Below are 13,047 nucleotides of genomic sequence, written 5' to 3'. Positions count from 1 at the left end.
GCTGTGAATGGAAGTACCCTGGGCTATGTATTACCAGTGTGCAGTACAATAATTATACTTGTGCAGCTAATCTGTCTCGCCAGCTTTCCACCTACCTCACAGGACAGTGGAACAGTACCGTTGACACCCTTTTGGAACAACTGAGAGTAGCAATCACTACCGTGAATTCGACTCACATGGATACAGGATTCACAGAGGGACTCGTGTCATTGTTGACAAAAGCCATGGACCATCTCAAAGAATGGGCGGGGATGGGGGCCTTGGCAGTCCTAATGATACTGCTGTCCCTGGCATGCCTGTGGTGTATTTGCCACATGAGGTCCCAGCAGTGACGGGATGCAGTCATGATAGCTCAAGCCTTTGCAGCCATTGAGGTTGGACAGTCCCCTGGTGCTTGGCTGGCCACCCTGGCCAAGTGACCAGCTGAGTAGCTCAGGCTGTGAGGCAAAGCACTGCACTTGGCACCCAGTGGAGCTGGAAGGCCAAGAAGGGTATGTCTGATTGCATATGGGTTTGATGCCCTAACCTCCCCACCTCTGCGGAAAACGGGTACCGGACAAGTCGCATTGTCTCTGGGTGGAGAACGCCTGGACCACAATGCTACAGAGCCTTTGCACAGCATAGATTGGACCACTGCCCTTGCCTGTTGCAAAACAAAAAGGGGGAACTGTGGAGAGCTGCGAAGGACCGCGCCTACAGGATGGCGCTGGTTTCCGCCTTCCACCCCCCGTGGGTGAGCGTTCTCTGTGCACAACAACTCCTTATATGGCCAGGGCTGCTGTCATGATTTTGCTTCCGCATAGGCTGGACCCATGGGCAATCCCTACGTGGCGCACTGGGATTGGGCTCGGGATCATATATAGGCTGAGGGTTCGAGGGAAAAGAAAGAGAGAGAGCATAAGAAACTTACTGTTAGGAGCCTGAATAAACCGCTGAAGGAAGAGCTGTGTGTTGTGTCGTCCTTGCTGGCGAGGTTGTGCGCGACACAACATGGCAGGCATTCCAAGCATGACCCTACCAATACACATTGCTGTCTTCAGCGCAGTAGCTTAGTTCACAGGTATAAGTATATTTAGGTGAGAATTCTACCAATTAGCTGCTAAATTCAAAAACATGCTGAAGATTCTCAGGATCATTGCCTTACCCATCTTGTGTATATAAATATATGGCTTTACCCCCATCATGTTTCCTAGCTTTTTTCCTTGCCCTCTCTTCATTGTCCAATCCTCAAGTTCTTGCTTTCCTTTTAGTTGTGTTCTGCCTTTCTATTTTTATTTCTTCTTTTGAGTTCTTATACTGGGGAGACTATATGATATTTACACATGTGGGTCTGGTTTATTTCACTTATATCTTCAAGTGACATCCACTTAAATATAAAGGCTTTTGAGTTTATCATTCTTTATAGCTGAGTAATACTCCATTGTATAAATTACCACATCTTTTTCATCCATTCCTCAGATGACAGGCATTTTGGTTGTTTCCAAGATTTAGCTATCACAAATTGTGCTGCTATAAACATAAGTACACATATCACTATGATATGATGTTTTCAGTTCCTCTGGGAAAATTCCTAGTAGGGGTATAGCTGGTTTGAATGGGATTTCCAGTCCTAGTTTTTTCAGAGTCTCCATTATGACTTCCACAATGGTTGTACCAGTCTACATTCCCATCAGCAGTGGAGAAGGGTTACTTTTTCCCACACAGCCTCTCCAACATTTGTTGTTGGTTGATTTCTTTGTGATAGCCATTCTTTCTGGGGTGAGATGGTATCTCAGTGTTGTTTTAATTTGCATTTCATGGATGGCTAGTGATGTGGAGCATTTTTTCATATATTTATTCATTTCTTTAATTTCATCCTCTGAGAAATGTGTGTTCATCTCAGATGCCCATTTCTGAATTGTGTCTTTAAATTTTGGGGCCCTAGTGTTTTTTAGTTCTTTATAAATTCTAGATAGCAGACCTTTTCTGAGTGTTTATTAGTTAAGATTTTTTCCAAATTTGTGGGTTTTCCTTTCACTTTGTTGGTAATTTCTTTTGATGTGCAAAACTTCTCAATAAGAGGAAGTCCCAGTTGTTAATTCTTTCAAATGTTACCCATGCAATTTGATTTCTGTTCATGAACTCTTGGCCAACCCCTATGTCTTCAAGAGTTCCTCCTACTTTCTCTTTCAGGAGATTTAGTGTTTCTGTTTTAATGTTTAGATCTTTAATCCATTTTGACTTTAGCTTAGTGCATGGTGATAGATCTGGGTCATGTTTTAGTTTTCAGCATGTAGACAGCCAGTTTTTCTAGCACCATTTGTTAAAGAGGCTATCTTTTTTCCAGGAGGTATGTTTGGCCCCTTGGTTGAAGATGAGGTGGCTGAGTGTGTTCGTAGAGGCCTTTGGATCTTCTAATCTATTCCACTGATCCTCAGATCTATTTTGTGTTCAATACCATGCTGATATTATTACAGTAGCTTTGCACTATAATTTCAAGTCAGGAATTGTAATGTCTCCTGCCTTGTCTTTGTTGCCCAGGATTGCCTTTGCTATTATAGGTCTTTTCTGGTTCCAAATCAATTTTAGGAACAAATTCTCTAGGTTTGTGAGGTATGTTGTGAAGAGTGATTTATTTGGCTTGCAGTCTATAGAGGCTTTAGGCTATAATCAGTTGGGCTCAAGACCGGGGCCATGGAGAGGGGCACAACAGGGATGAAAAGTGTGGTGGTGGGATGCTATCAGTGACCAAAAATGCAGGAAATAGATCCCTTCAGACCACCTGCAGTTCACCCTCCAATACTTTTAGCTATAAATTCTTCTGTGGACCAATCCACTGATGCATGTCTCACACCTGTGATCTAATGCCTCCTGGAAGCCCCACCTATGATTCCATGAAGCTGAGGGGGAAATCCAGGTCTAAACCATTACAGTACATTGATAATAAAAAAAATTAATTTTATTTTAGATCACGTACTTTTTTTGTGATAATTGCCCCCTGTGTCTTTTCATACAAAACAAATGCCTGAAATTTACTGATTATTTACATTGTTTCAGGCCTTGTAATAAGTGCTCTACATGGTACCCATAATACTTTCAGGAATTAGATGCAGTAATTATTTTCATTTTGTATAAAGAAAACAAAGATTCAGAGAAGTTAAATGACCTCATATTTCTCTCTCTCTCTCTCTCTCTCTCTCTCTCTCTCTCTCTCTCTCTCTCTCTCTCCCCTGCTTAATGGTAGTGCCCTTTTTATCATGTAGCTGTGCCTTGATATTACTTGGAATCAGCATTCCAACACTGGCAGTGGTCTCGGTGCTTCCTTCGTGCATTACCTCCTCCTATAGCCAGGCAAAGGCCCACGAGTGGGACCTCAAGTCATCTTTAAGGACAGAAAACATCTGAAGAAATTAAAGGGATTTGTCTGCTTTCCCTAGTTTTGTACAGCCAGAAATTCAGCTATCACATTGATTTTTTTCTTTACTTTTTTTTGTTACCGGGAATCAAACTCATGACCTTGTACTTGCCAGGCAGGAGTTGTGCCATGGAGTTATCTCCCTGGCCTATCACATTGATTCTAGATTTTTAATATAGTGCTATTCTACTCTGGTTTGACATTACTGGTTTCAGACATTTATCTATAGTTCTAAATTTAAAATGCTATTATTTGTGTTGTGCAATTGAACTTACCTGTAATCATTAATAAAATAAAAATGTTGCTTTCTGCTGGGTGGACACTGCTTAGGAAGCATCGTCAGTCTCTTCCAACTGCTGTCGTGTCTAAGTCAGAGTCTCCCAAGGAGCCTGAACAGCTATCAGAAGGCTGAGCTTTGAAAGAACTGATGAGAGTCTGAGGAGCCATTTTGAGCAATGGGGAACATTCACAGACTGTGTGGTAATGAGAGATCCAAACACCAAGTGTTTCAGGGGCTTTGGGTTTGTCACTTATGCCACTGTGGAGGCAGTGGATGTAGCCATGAATGCAAGGCCACACAAAGTGGACAGAAGAGTGGTGGAACCAAAGAGAACTGTCTCGAGAAGATTCTCAAAGAGCAGGTGCCCACTTAATGGTGAAGAAGATGTTTGTTGGTGGTATTAAAGAAGACACCGAAGAACAACACCTATGAGATTATTTTGAGCAATATGGAAAAATCAAAGTGATTGAAATTATGACTGAACAAAGCAGTGGAAAGAAGAGGGGCTTTGCTTTTGTAACCCTTGATGACCGTGATTCTGTGGATAAGATTGTCATTCCAAAGTATCTCACGGTGAACAGCTGCAACTGTGAAGTGAGGAAATCCTTGTTGAAGCAGGAAATGGTTAGTGCTTCATCTAGCTAAAGAGGTCAAAGTCATTCTGGGAATTTTAGTGGTGGTCATGGAGGTGGCTCTGGTGGCAATAACAGTTTCAGTCATGGAATAAACTTCTTCAGAGGTTGAGGTGGCTTTGGTGGCAGCTATAGTGGGCGTATATATGGCAGTAGAGATGGCTACAATGGATTTGGTAATGATGGAAGTAATTATGGAGGTGGTAGAAGCTATAATGAATTTGGCAATTAAAACAGTCAGTTTTCAGATTTTGGACCCATGAAGGGAGGAAACTTTGGGGGTAGAAGCTCTGGGCCCTATGGCAGTGGAGGCCAATATTTTACCAAACCACAAAATTAAGGTGGCTATGGTGTCTCTAGCAGAAGCAGTAGCTAAGGCAGTGGCAGAAGGTTTTACACACTTCCAGGAAACAAAGCTTAGCAGGAGAGGAGAGCCAGAGAAGTGAGAGGGAAGGTACAGGTTACAACAGATTTGTGAACTCAGCCAAGCACAGTGGTGGCAGGGCCCAGCTGCTACAAAGAAGACATGTTTTCAACAATACTTCTGTGTATGGGCAAAAAACTAGAGGACTGTATTTGTGATTGTATTTGTGACTAATTGTATAACAGGTTATTTTCTGTTCTATTGAAAGTGTAAAGCATTCCAACAAAGGGGTTTAATGTAGCCCTTTTTTTGCATCCATACTGTTGATTGCTAAATGTAGTAGTCTGATCATGACTCTGAATAAATGTGTCTTTTTTTTAAAAAAAGAAAGAAAAATGTTACTCTAAAAGAATGTTAGAAGATTGTCAAGGACAACTTAGGGAAAAGAAAGAACAACAAAGGGGTTCTCACTCTGCAGCCTAGGGATAAATGAAATTGAAGTGGAGGAGGAATGGAGGCAACGATGGAAGGCAGGTGCAGTGGAGATGGCCCTGGGGCCAGATGCTGTGTTATCCCACAAGGGATAACCATTCACTCCTACAACAGCCTAGTCACACACACTGTTTCTTTCTTTTCTCCAGGCAGCTGTTCTGCCAATCCTCTCAAACACTAAGCATGGGACATCTGACAAATTGTAAATTCAGCTGGAAGTGAGAAGGACTTGTTGACTGGCTGAGTGTCCACCTCCACTCGGGCCTTCATCTCTCCACTGCCTGTTTGCTTATTATTTTGTTAAGAACAACCTGATTGCATTTGGGAACATTTCTGCATGATTCAGCTTTTGTGGCTCAGTCTATAACCTCACTGTCAGCTTCTGGGTGGACACATAGCTGAGCCCCCGCCCCACTAATGCCTGAGGTTACAGCAATGAAACACAACCCTAATATTTTCTTTGGATCTTCTGGGAAGAGTTTTATTTCCAATAGGCTTTATGAGGTGATAGAAAAAGGATGTGGAACTTCTGGCAGCCTTCTTGTCATGCAGTGGCCAATTGGGATTAGAAAGAAGCAGATTTCTGGCGACAGTGTTGGAGCACCTGCCTTGCCAGTCGAAAGCCGTGAACCAATACATTTCTTTTATGCCTTAAGCAGTTTGGTCTCTGACTGATCCACTCTCCATGAGCTCTCGTTTGCCCCAGGATCCCTGCACTCACAGAAGAGAGGACCAGTAAATTTTGGAGACAAAAACTCTCTCAGTCTCCAAAGTGCTTCTTTTATCTTTCACTGCACAACTTCTTTAAAGAGTGGTGGAGAACACAGGGAGGGATGTAACAATTTCACTGTCAACTTGAACCATAGTAGAAAAGGCCTATGGAGGTGATCAAAGTGAGGGACCTGTTGGAATGTCATCATGGTATGGCAGGAGCATGATGGCTTGGATTGTTACAGTAGAGAAAGAAATAATGATATTGTATGAGAAAAACATCTCTTTTATTCCCCCTATTTATTTCCTTTCTATATAGCAAATTTTAATTGGTAGAAACTTTAACTGTCAGAACCACATTTTCTCCTAGAGAATGGATGTCAGGGTTTACATATGACCTAGCCACCTATTATTCAGGTGGCTAAGAATATTTTGAACCATTGTGGATAGCATATATATGGTCCCCCTCCTCAGTTGCCATTAATAGTGCTCTGTGCCTTTCTTTGAAGATTCTTCTAGATTAGGATTAAAGCCTGAACACAATTTAGTCCAGGGCCACTGTCACACAGTCTGGGGTATGGGATTTGATTTATCATAATGGATCTACTTGTCATGGCCTAAAATCTTTGTTGGTTACCTGCGGTGACAAACTGATGAACCCTTACCTGTAGCCCCTTGGTTTTCCCTGGACTCAGCATCAAAAGACAACATCTGTCCTCACATAGAGCTAGGTCTACAGGCTGAATGGAAATGAGGATGGAACATGGAAATACAGATGCATTGAAGAGCCAGGCTTTTGGTGCCCAGAGCCAAATGCACTAGATGCAAGTGAATGAAAGGTATCAAGGATGTTATTGGGAGGAGAAGATAGCTGAGAAGGTGGAAAAGCTCCAGGGAAATAAGACTTTGATTGTTTTCTGGACGCCTTATAGGAAATACAGAAGAGTACAGTGATCTATTTTTGGAATTGTGTTAGGAAGAAGCTATGTTACATGTTTTATATGGGATGTTTACATTTGGGAATAAGGAGGAACTATGCGGATTGCTTTTTGTGTCACAATTTTCCTTCACTTTTTAAGTCTTCTACACTTTTGCCTGGGATCTGCCAGTTTTTATGCCAGGCTTACGTGACTATATTTGCATGACTTTTGTGTATGCTAGGCTTCCATGTTGCACAAGTGTTGGATTTAGGGTTCTTCACATTTTCTGTAGGTATTTGCTGCCCACATGTAGATTGAGAATTATGGATCTAGAGAGAGACAATGAAGTATAGTAAGCTCTTGCTTACATTCGCCACTGTGGGGGGGGGTGAATGGAAATAGATAATGCAAGAAATTAGAATACATTTATGGGTTGGAATGAAGTCTCAACAATTAGACCCATAACTTGTGCAGATGACGTAGCCCTTAGAATATCAGCTTTCTTATTTGTTAGACAAGGATGACGATGCCTCTTTTCCTAAAAGTTATGAAGTTTAAATGAGCTGTGTATGTAACTTAAGCATCGCCAGCAGGGCTTCCATCTTGCACATAAACTGTACTGTGCCCTTTGGAGCCCTGTGAAGGAGTATTCATGTTCCCCTGCACCTTCCAGTCATCTGAGACCTACTTTAACTTTAAGGCAAACAAAATGATTTGGGGCAGAAAGGATTCATTGATCTTCAGTTCGTGGACACTTACGCGCACCTGACTGCCCTGTTTTCACCCCAGCAGTTGCTGGGCTCTGCTTGCAGTGCTGCTTTCCATGCCTTCTAGTGCAGATCCGGCTCTGTTCACCTTCCACGCCCAAAGTCAATGCCATGCAGTTGTAATGTACCACTGACTTCCCTGAAAGTTTGAGTGGAGAACTACCACGTGGGGTGGAAAGTTCATTTATGGGAAAAGGCTTTTTTGTGCTTTAAAACTCTCTGCCCATTCTGGCCTTCAGGAATTCTCCTTCACTGTCTTACTCTTATGTCTAAAGCTTGTCCTCTCCTGGGGATCACGCCTCAGTGCCTTCTATCTGTTAGATCCCCACGTGTCCAGGTTCCCTAAGTCCCCATCTCCAAACCTGCCACTGGAAAAAGGATCCCTCTTTTATTTGTTTATGGATTGTGTTTAATATTCTCTTCTCATACTAGGCTCTGCAGTCCATCTTTGCCGAAATAAACAAATACCCAATTCAGTACTGACATATTCTGATGTAAATCCCATCCCCTTCTACTCAGTGAGAGTACTAGAGTCATTTCTTTAGCACAACAGTTACTGTTCTTCTTCTCATTATGTCTGCAAACACTAAGCCTGGAGTAGACACAGAGCAAACAGGAGGTAATGATAGAAGAAAAGCAATAGCACTGGTAGAGATGTCGCTGGTCTAGTCGGCGTATGGCTCCTTAACTGAGGAGGCAGTTGGGGATTCTGGAGTTAGCAGAAGAGGAGCTCATTCATGAAGTAGGCCCCATTTCCAGTGCCTCAAAAACAGAAAGCTTATCACTTGGCTTGAGTGTATGCCTTTGTGTGAGTTATCTACAGTACAGATGATACTTGGCTGGTTACCCTGGATGTGATAAAGGACAGTAGAAATAAGGAAAATTCTGCAATAAATATTCTAGATTGTGGAGGAATAAAGATGAAACAGGTCTAGAACTGGCTTGAACATGTTCTGAACATGGTGGTCTCCATCTTTCTCTCCTTTAGGTCTTTGGTCAAACGCACCTTCTTAGCAAGGGCTTCTTGCCTACACTTTCTGAGCTTGTAATGCATTCCCCTCCCCATTTCATCTTCTACTCTTCATTATCCTCCTCTGAAGCACTTGTTGCTACTGGGCACACTATATATTTTGTTTATTCTGCTCTTTGTTTTCTCTGTTCTTCTACTAGAGTGTAAGTGCCACATGGGGTGTGATTTTATTTCATCACTCACTGCGGTGGCCCAGAGCCTGGCACGGAGCCAGACACCTTACAAGCTCAGTAAATATTTGTTGACTGTTTATTGATTGACTGCTGAGGAACTAGATAATGATAACAATGTCTCATTCTCTTCTGCAGTGCGTTAGTTTTCAGAAGGAGGCTTCATGTATATACCCTTGATTCACCTCCTGCCACCTCGGGAGGGAGATGGTGCAGGCTGGCTCAGGGTGGTGACTGAGCCCTCGGGGTCATCCGGCTGTCCTCAGGAAGCTTTGGGGCCTGAGCTTTTCTGACTTTGAGTCCAACATCTTTCCCACTGCTTATACCAAGTCACAGCAAACAAGCAGTTTTTTTAATTTTTATTTTTTGCATAAAACATAACAAATACTTTGGGGTAGAATGAGCAATGGAGGCGTTCTAGGGTAAGTGCTGCATGCATCTCTGCGGTCCCATTATCCTAGCCTGAACTGTTTTGCACAGAGGTCTTGCCTGCCAAAGCGAGGACAGGTACCGTCGTATATCGCCAGCTGCAGTCCCCAGTGCTGAGGCTCCGTGCCAAATTGAACACACTCAGACCAGCCTCACTGTAAGCTTTTCATGTGCCTGTCTTGCTGAGCCCAGTGGCATTGGGGAGCGAGGGGGGGGGGGTCCCTGGAAAATGTAAATCCATGAAAGTGATTGGGCTTGAGGACATGTTTTCAAATAATAAAAACTTAACATTTGTCAAGAGATTGATAGCTACCACATTTACCATCGCATCTTTTCAAAAAAATTTAAATGCAACTCTCTTGGTTAAAAGGGGCAGGCACCTATTTGCCTACTTTGCAGTCAAGGAAGGTGTGGCCTGGATGGATCCTGCCCTTAGCGGGACATTAGATTGCTCATCAAGGAGGGGGATTGCACTTTGACCTCTGGAGTTCAGAAGCTAAAATCCATGCTTGCCTCTTTGTGTTATTAGAAATGTTTCTCATCGCCTAACACGAATGTTGATCACGCCGAGCTAAACCATCCCATGGCTTGGTAGGGCTGTGGGGTGTCCCAGGATTTGCATTTCTCGTAGATTGCCAGGTGAGGCTGATGCTGTCGGCCTGAGCGCTTACTTTGAGTGACGCTGTCATCCCAGTTAGAGCAAACTGCGCAGTTTCCGGTGGGACTGAACTTCCCCGGTCCTTGTCCCCTGCAGATCGCAGATCGGATTCCATGTCCTGCTGTGCTCCCCTTGCTTGTTGTGCTCCAAGCCCCTGGCCTGCTGGTCTTGAACACCCCATGCGTCTTGCCCTCTGCCTGCGATGCCCGCTCTCTCTCACTCCTTCTGCAAGGCCTTCCCTGAATGACCCTCCCTCCGCGACTTCTCTCTGTCTGCTGCTACTTTCCACAGTATTTATCGCCTTCGAAACACCAGAGAGGTGCACATTTAACTGCTTCATCGTCTCTCCTTTGAATCTTCCGCAGGAGTATAAACGGCAAGGGCGTCTTGATCTGGTCCCTGGATCTCTGCGTAGAGGCCAGTGCTGGCCTAGAGCAGGCTCTCAAAATGTAGCTGTCAAATGAAGGCAAGGAAGAAGTAACATGTGGTTTTGCCTTGTTTCAGATTTTCTTGCTTTATACAGGGGTTTTATTCCTCAAAGGACAGGATATTTGCAATGTTTTATTATTTATTTTTAACTGATAACACCAAAGTACAAGACTACATGCTGATTGGGTACTAGGCCATGTTTCGATGCATTTATACATTATACAATGTTTAAATTAGAGTAAACATATCTATTTCCTAAAGCATTTATTTTTCGTTAAAATTTTTCTACTAATTGATTTGCTATGCAGCTCAGATTTGCAGTGATCCTCCTGTCTCAGCCTCCCGAACTCTGGGATTACAGGTGGGCGCCACAATGCCCAGTTCTGGGGCCAGTGTGGCATGCGGTATCGGGATCAAACTCCGGACCTTGTGCTTGCCAGACAGGCGCTTAGATCACCAAGCTATCTCCGCAGCCTACTTTTTCTTTATCATTAAAACATTCACCATTCTAGCTTTATGAAATACAGGATGTGCTGTTGCTGCAGATAGTCTCCCTACTACGCAGCACTCCCTACACCGGGAACGTCTTATTCTGATTTAATTAAAGCGTAATACTCATTGATTACAACGGAAAGACCTCATTGACGGTCAGTTGTTTATTGAGGACCCACCAAAAGCACTGGGTGATACCCAAAGATGCAGGAGCACACGCCCGACTTGCGGAAGTTCATCTCCTCAGAGCAAGGAGTAGGAGGTGCTGGGATGGAAGACAGAAGTAGTGGGCAGCCCCCGGCGCTGCGCAGGCAGCAGGCCCTGCAGGCTCCAAGCAGAGCCAGGCGAGGAACAGACACGAAAGAGCCCGCAGCAATCCTTTCTAAATGTGATAAAACAAAATTCTTTACATGTTTGTTTACTTGAAAAATGTGAATTTAATTTCAAACTCAAATATAGTGACTTAATTTTGAGAAATTTTAACATAGTAAGAAAAGGAAATCATCTACAATTGACAACTGTGGCTGTTATACCTGATTTATTTTCATACTTAGTAGAATAGATAAAACATTGTGAAGTGCACGTACTTTTTGTTCTTTCCAGTTCTCATTCTCCTTCCCAGATTTTCAGGAAAAAAAAAAAAAAAAAAAAAAAAAACCCTCCATCCTGAGTGCTGTTCATATTCTTCCAGTTGGTGGAAATAGATCTATTTATCTATAGCAATATGGATTTCAAGAATTACAGCCTGGTGTGAAAAAGAAAGTTATAGAATGGGCTTTTATAGTGTAATGCCTTTAATTGAAACATATCCATAAAGTAGTGTTACGTACTACCATTTTTTAAATAAAAACTTCTTTATATAGAAAGAAGCACTTGAGAAAGTTTCAGAAAGATCAGTGCTATTTGAGAATAACTCTCTGTAAAGGAGATTTCTTTATAAAGATTTTTATAAAGAGGAGGCAAGAATAATTTAACACTGGTTGAGACAGTGTCGATTTCATTTTACACATTCTTTAAGTATCTAAGGTTTTAGAAACCTTTATGCTGATAAGATCTAGAGAAATATAGACAGGTGGATTTGATTTTATTCACGGAATAATTGCACAGTTGAAAGAAGCCTTTGCAATGAATTAAATTCATGTTTGATTAATGATTAGCTTCCTTCCTTCTTCGTTTATGGCACTTGGTGATACGGTTTCCATACTGTGTTTGCTTGCAGAACTCTATTTGGCTAACGACTGGCCTTAGTGGCTATATAAATTGGCAATTACATGCACTTTAAACAGAGGAATATTGTGTAAAATTAAATTGTACAGCGGTTTTGGTTGAGCCTAGTTTATGCTAGCAAGTCTTTAGCTTATTAACACTGTGCAATACTATAAGATCTTTGTATTACCGAAAGTGCTTTAGTCTTTTACAAAACAATTACATTATCAGAATGGTTTTGCAGAGTGTGAAAAAGTAAGACATTAAAATACATTTAAATCGTAAATCATCATTGATAGCAGATGGTATTTTTTTCTTGCTTACTGTCTATACAGGGCTTAATTCCAGGCAGTGCCTCTCAGAATTTTTTATCAAAATCCCCCTCCTGAGGACAGATAGCTCAGGGGTTCTGGGGCTTTGTTTAAAGTGTCTTCTGCAGTAAGGACATATTTCTTCGTAGGTTCATGTTTTTCTTTAAACTTCCTTTCATTTCTGTTCTAGTCTAAAATAGCTCTATTTACAATATGTTGTTTAAGTGACTTACTGATTACCGAACAATTTTATCTCCAACTTGTGGAGCAAAATTTCTCCTCCACTTATTGTAAGCTTCATCACCCACCTCCGTAGGGTGGTGGGAGCGCAAGCGTGGTAAGCAGGACTCCGCAACACTGCTGAATTTGTGGGGAAACTTCATCTCATGAGCTTGTTTGCACTGCCTTAATATTTCTTCTGGGTGTTGTCCTAATTACTTTCTTTTCACTGCGACACAGTGCCTGATACCCCCATTAAAGGGAGAGAGTTCGATTGCGGCTCCCTGCTTCAGAGTTCTCTGTCCATGCACGGTCCACGGGCTCCGAAGAAAAAATATGCTTCTTCTGTGTGCTTTGGTTTATGAATCAAATGAGAAAACACTATACTTATATACTAAGGTGATCCCATGTAAGCCGTGGCGAGCAGCAAGCATCCGTAACCTGTTGACCTGTCGGGGGCACTGCCCCTGCTGCCCTGGGAGCTTGTTTATCAGGTCTCACAACAGCTCCAGCAGAAAGGTCTTAATTGTGTTCACGTTCACA

The sequence above is a fragment of the Octodon degus genome, unplaced genomic scaffold, assembly GCF_000260255.1.
Source record: "Octodon degus isolate 3935 unplaced genomic scaffold, OctDeg1.0 scaffold00074, whole genome shotgun sequence".
NCBI classification, from domain to species: Eukaryota; Metazoa; Chordata; class Mammalia; order Rodentia; family Octodontidae; genus Octodon; species Octodon degus.
Note: the sequence above shows the minus strand (reverse complement) of the source record.